Raw genomic sequence first — 6,280 nt, 5'->3', positions numbered from 1 at the left:
AAGAGCGGCCGAGGGGCGGCGCGGGGCATGCTGGGAGATGTAGTCCTCTCTCATTGCACCCGCTGTGTGTACGCGCGTCCCTTCGCCCACAGCGCGGCGGAGAGGACCGGGGGTGGGGAGGTTCCTGGAGACCTTCCAGGGGTTGGGCTGCAGAAAACTACCCGGGAGGCAGCGCGGGGATTGTTTATGCGAGGGAGCGTGGAAACGGAGAGCGGCGGGGCCGCGACCCGCAGCCCGCGAATCCCCCGCCCCACCGGGAAGGTCACGCAGGCTGAGGGCAGGCGGGGTGCCCCGGGCCGGGCAGGGCTGCTCAGGGGCTGGGATGAGTAGGGGGAGGCCCCTGGCACCTCTTGTGGCCGCGCTCAGAGGTTAAGTGCAGCCAGGGGGCAGAGGAGCGGATCCCTGAGGGCTGCTCCATGGCTGCACCCCCTGTGTAGGGCGTCCCCTTATGCCTGGGGACAAAGTCCGGCGATTTTGCTGATCTTGTGTATTGCTTAGTACTGCTTGATACACCCGCATTGCTTGTGCATCTCAGAAAATGACAGAAAATACACTCTTTTTTTTTCATGGAGCTAATTTTTTTTTTTAATATAAAATAGTACGTAAGTTGGGTCAGTCAGCAGATGTGCCTCGCTACTGCTGGTTAGTTTGGCTACAGGGAGCACCTTATTCTACAAATACCAGTCCTATGGCCAGTGCTAGGAGCTTTTATCAAATAAATTACAGTTCTCAATAAATATCAAACAGTACCATGAATATTAGAGTTGATTAGTTAGAATTGTATGGACAGATGCAGGGAATAACTGTAACCAGAGTGCAGAAATTACACTTTAAGCAGAGTAAAGTGAATTTTAAAAACAACGACATGGATGAGGTTTGGGTGTCAGTGGCTTCCTTGTAAAAAAAAAAAAAATGGGGGGAAAAGCTGCTGGAACTGCTTTTCAACAAGATGGCTGCCACCCCCTGCCAACAAGATGGCTGCACAAGGACAGGGCTCAAAAGGGACAAGGATACCGTGGCTCCAGACTTTCTGTGTTTCACGGGTTATTTGAAATACCAAGCATTTTTTTTCACCTATCCACCCACCTAAGTCCCAAACAAAATAGGTGCTATTTATCTTTATATGTAAACAGTAGCAGAGGCTTCGGCTTTGACCCAAAACGTGACTGAATGGCAAAAAGCAAATGTGTCTGCAGTCACCATTTCATGCTTGAGACTTGGCAAAGGCAGGAAATTAATTAGCAATGTTTTAAAGTTCTTTCACACATTTAAAGAAAATTGCCAGGGTTTATCCTAAGTATGAAAAACATTGAGTAAATTAAAATTACTAAAATAATTTTAATTCAAAATAATATGTGGAAATGGAGTATTAAGTCTACCAGATCTTTAAAACCAAATCAAGACATGCTTTTTTTCACATTATTTGACAGTCTTGCCAACAGAAACACTGGTTTAATTTTAGTGTTGTTTTACATTACAAAAAATTAATTTGCATTACTATTTATGTACTCAGTATTAGAGCTGTTTTTAAAGTGTTAGAGACTAAAATATATTGCAAGATGTTTAGCCAGCTATGTTTGCTCTACGAGTGTTCCAGTGTGTAGTACATTTACATGGTTAAAATTGTTTAAAATGGCCAACTTAACAATAGTGCTTTATCTTAAAATGGCAGTCTTAAAAAAACAACAATAACTGTAACCACAAAAACATCTTTCCAAAATCATCTTTCCAATCTACACATTTCTCTCACTAGACTGGCTTTGTAGCCTTCTCTTGTTATTCTTTTTTTCTTTATGGCTGGCTGATAACAAAACCAAATGAAATGGGGCAACTAATGGCAGTTCCTCTAACAAAGCTGCTTAATTATGTAGAAACATTATATGAAGCCTATACAAGAAAAATAATATGCTCTGAAGTCATTAAACTATTGACAGGAGATTTCAGACAGCAAACAGATGATTACAGAGGTCTCAGTACATTTATGCAGACAAGTAACCAGACTTTCAATAGTTTCATTAAATTCATTAGTATTCAGGGTAGCAGACAATGTACATGCATGAGGCTTTTCAGAGCTGAATCCGTTATGTTTTTGTACAGTCTTTTGTTCCAGGGTTGTTTATACCTGAAAGTTACATGGTTTTCTGTTGTATTTGAAAAGGAATGATAATGCACCCTGTGGAAATTTCCTGAATGGACACTGTTTCAAAATACTAATTGATGTGGTGCATTTACAAAGCATTGTGAAATAATGCTTAAGACAAAGTGTTAATAATTTTCAAGCAGTTATATGAATTGCTCCCACATGGAAAGGGCTATGACTGTAGGTGATACATGGGCCCTCCACACAAGACAGATTTTGTTTTAAAGAAAAACATCTTTCACTCTCTCCAGACCAACAGACTATGAGTTCACAAAGAAAACACCCCTAGAATAAAACACAAACCACATAGCTATTAGGGTTTATTTAAAAAATAAATAAATAATAAAAAATAAAGCTGCTATGGCCATTTAAGATCTGTTTCTTAAAGCAACCATGTTGTTTGGAAAGGTTGTCAGCCATCTTGTTGAAAATTACATGTTTTCTACCAGGAAGAGGATGGGAGACTAAAAGGAAAAAATACAAACCCATATTTCTAGCTGTCTTTAAAAAGGATCTGAAAATTATTACATAAATGTATTTAAACAAAGCTAGAATTATTATTCGATATCAAACATCAGCATTTTTTCCCGAGTTTTAAATAGAAGCAGAAGCAAGGTGAGAGTTGTGTAAACAAGGTGAAAGTTGTATAAACAAGGTGAGAGTTGTGTAAGCAATTACAAAACAATCTCCAAATAACAGGAAATTGTGATGCCTCTCATAGGCTGTGGGAATATTGAAACATTTATTTTACTATTAATAAGAGTTTAATAATAATTTCAGCTTACAGTGCTGGTCAGCGTTTGGACTGGATAATCTTGAAGGTCTCTTCCAACCAAAGGCATTCTGTGATATGAGCAGAGTCCAATGATACAAAAAAACCAGAGAAGTTGTACTTACCTCAAAGAGGTATGTGCACATAAAACCATAGAATATGCCTACATCTGTGCATTACTTACATAGATACGAAAAAGGAGCTGATGAACATCTTAAATTATTCCCATTTAAGAAAACCTAAAGAGATCCACCTATAAATCTGAGGACAGTGTCCAGATGAGCAGGGAGCAAAGCTGTAGGATAACTGTGTGCAGTATACTCTGCAGTATGCAGGGCAACTCCTTTCTCATGGTGAATAGTTCTATGAAATTCTTACCTGTTGTTGTCCTTTACTCTTTCCCTCTTCACCATCTATCAAGATCTGGTGGGTGGTAGGCAGATCTGTGTGAGGAGCAGGATTCTTTTGTGGCCTACAAAAACAAAACCTGCACAGCTGGGGGGAACACCACAGTCATCACCCCTCCCCTGAGCACATGTCCCAGGGAGCACTTCCTAGATCCTGTTGATTTTTTTGAAGGATGGGTAAGAGGAGCCCTGTTCCCAACTTGAGACACTTGGTTGGTTATGTTAAAGTGGCTGTGTAACAATACCAGCTCCATGGCACTCGTTCATGGCAGAACCACCATGTTCCTGGCACAGGCATAGGCTGGGCTCCTGGTTACACCCAGAGGAGAAGAAGAGCTGGGAGCAAAGGACTGGGGAGTATCAGATGCAATGGGTGGAGAGGGGAAGGAGGTGAAATCTGTGATGTTCTGGGCTTTGTAAGTCAGAGGAGATGGGAGCATAATTAGCATTTGATGAGATGGGCAACAGGATTGCCATTTCTGCAACATCATGTCTGTGCACACAGCGTCATTCTACAAGCTGTGTAGAGCTACAGGTCCATATACAGTATTTAGAAGTAGGATTATGCTTTTAGTCTGTAGAATGTGTTTCCATGGCAATCCCCAGGTTGTCTCCTTGAATAGATTTAACACTATGGGATTAACCTCATCTTTATTCACCACTGTTCAGCGTAAATCCCAAGAGGAAAAAAAAAAAGCATTACTGTGTAGCAAGTTGCATTAAGTTTCCACTCCAGGGAGAAAAAACAACCGATTACTACTAGTAGTTCTTTAAAAAAATACTCCCATTCATCATCACAGATTTATAGTAGAGGCTTCTGGGATGCTGAAGCCTGTTGCTCTGTAAATGTTAAGAGCCCAAAGGTAAAAGTTCAAGTGGTCGCTGGATTACAGACTTGCTCTGTATGTGCCTCCAGGTCACAAGTTCACTCCTGTCCTTAATGTGCCAGTGACAAACCGCAGTGGCTGCACATTAGGGACAGCACAGACACACTGCCAGGGTGCCTGGTCACCACCCAGGGAAAAGCCACGCAGAGATTTTCATGACAGTAATAACGTGCTGTAAGCAGTCAGTGCAGATCCGAGGATAATTACCTGCTCAAACTCCAGTCAAAAAGTGGTATTTTCAAAGACTGCATAGGCTTGACCCAAATTAGCAATACCAAATAACGTACTAGGTTGTCATTCATTAAATTTGACATGCAGGCAGACGAGGCAAACATAGATGGGGGAGTACAAACAGGTAGTTTTTAAAATCTTTTCAAACCGAGGGGAAAAAAATAGCGTTTGCAGTTCACAGTGAAAAGTAGAGGTTCTGCTTTTAGCCAGCAGATGGAGCTTATGTGAAACAAACAAGCGGAAAAGCTGCATAATCACCGCACAAAGCAGCGTTTTGGGGACTGGAGGAGGACATGGAGAAAAAGCTAGAAGGTTCTGGGCAAGGCAGGATCAAAGCAGAGGAGGGAGGGCAGGCAGTGTTCAGGTTATATGCATAGCAACCAGGGAAAAACACACCTATAATGAGTAAACTTTTTTAGACCTTAAGAAACAGAGAGAGAGGGGAAAAAGGACAAAAGGAGCCTAGCGTTAAAAATGCACCTGCGAGTTCCAGTGATCTGAGCAAGTTTAGGATTTTGCTACAGAATTACTAATCCTGTATTTAAGATAACCTTTTATGCCTCTAAATGCATCAATTTGATTTAATGAATGACAGGCTTTAACATTATGTATTTAGTTGTACTTTACCTCCTCATTTTTTCAAGTCTGCAAGGATTGCAAGTTCCTGTCAGCAATTAGAAGCACAGAAAGCCAACAGTCTTATGCCATCATCTGCCTTTGAGAGTAAGGACTTTGACAAAACACCAAATATTGTGTTTGCTGCTCAAAATATGCCACCTTTGCTTTTATAAATCTATCAAGAAGCAAGAGAAGAAAAGCATGTGACCAGAGAAGCCCTTCCCCACCCCATCCCAAATTTTATAGACTTGATGCTGTACCCTTTATATATCTCCAAATTCCTCATGAAGTCAGACAGTATTACAGGAGTGTTAGAAAAATAGGAGGTCCCTGCAAACCAGATCCCTTTCAGTTTGTGTCCATTGAAGAAGCAGCAGAAGGTCAGCACACCATTTTAGGAGAATTTCTACCTTTGTATTCTAACAAAGAGAAAAATGGGCAACTTCCAAGGGCAATTTTAGTGGCAGTAACATAACTTTCTCTAACGATTTTGCAAGGCTGAGGCTGCTTGTGACAAGCTCTGTTTTAAAAGGGAGAGGATTACAGCCAGCACATGCAGACAGCTATATGACTTGATAGCAGGCAAAATGCTATGTAGTCCCATTATCCCCCCAGGCATATTTGGGCTTTGTCTGCCTCTAAGGACAGAAGCAGAACTAAGCATTTCTGTTAAAAGAACAAATAAGAAAGATATTGAAAATGGATTAGGTTGATTTGCTGAAACGTGATGCTTAAAATCCCTGTGCAGAATTAACCCTCTTGGGCCTCAGCTGTTGTTACCTCTTTTTGTTGATGATCTTATCAGTCCTGGCCCATATATTTCCCTAACAATCAGCCTGAATGACCCTACCAGAATATGTCTTTCCAACCTCTGAACTGCTCTCTCTTGTTTACCTTTCAGCTTTAAACATTCTACCTTAGATAATCCAGACCAAGCCTGTATCACAGATCTCACACTTTTTGATCCTGTTCTCCTTGACCTGAGCAGCACTCCCATCTTCCCTGCTGCCATACAATGACCTCCCCATTCCAGCATGCCAGCACACAGCCCCTCCTTTATTCAACTCAGAGCTGCTTTTCTCAAGAGGCCTCCCCACAGAGATAATGAAAAGCAGATTAAGAGATTTTAAAAAGGAGTTGGTTCCCTTGGAATGGTCAGTGTGCTTTCCCTTTCTACAAGTGTCCTCTATACTGTAAATTTTCTAAATCAGTGTTTGTCTGGATG

Source organism: Calypte anna, chromosome 4B, assembly GCF_003957555.1.
Source record: "Calypte anna isolate BGI_N300 chromosome 4B, bCalAnn1_v1.p, whole genome shotgun sequence".
NCBI classification, from domain to species: Eukaryota; Metazoa; Chordata; class Aves; order Apodiformes; family Trochilidae; genus Calypte; species Calypte anna.
The sequence above is the reverse complement of the archived record's forward strand: the minus strand, read 5'-3'. Positions refer to the sequence as shown.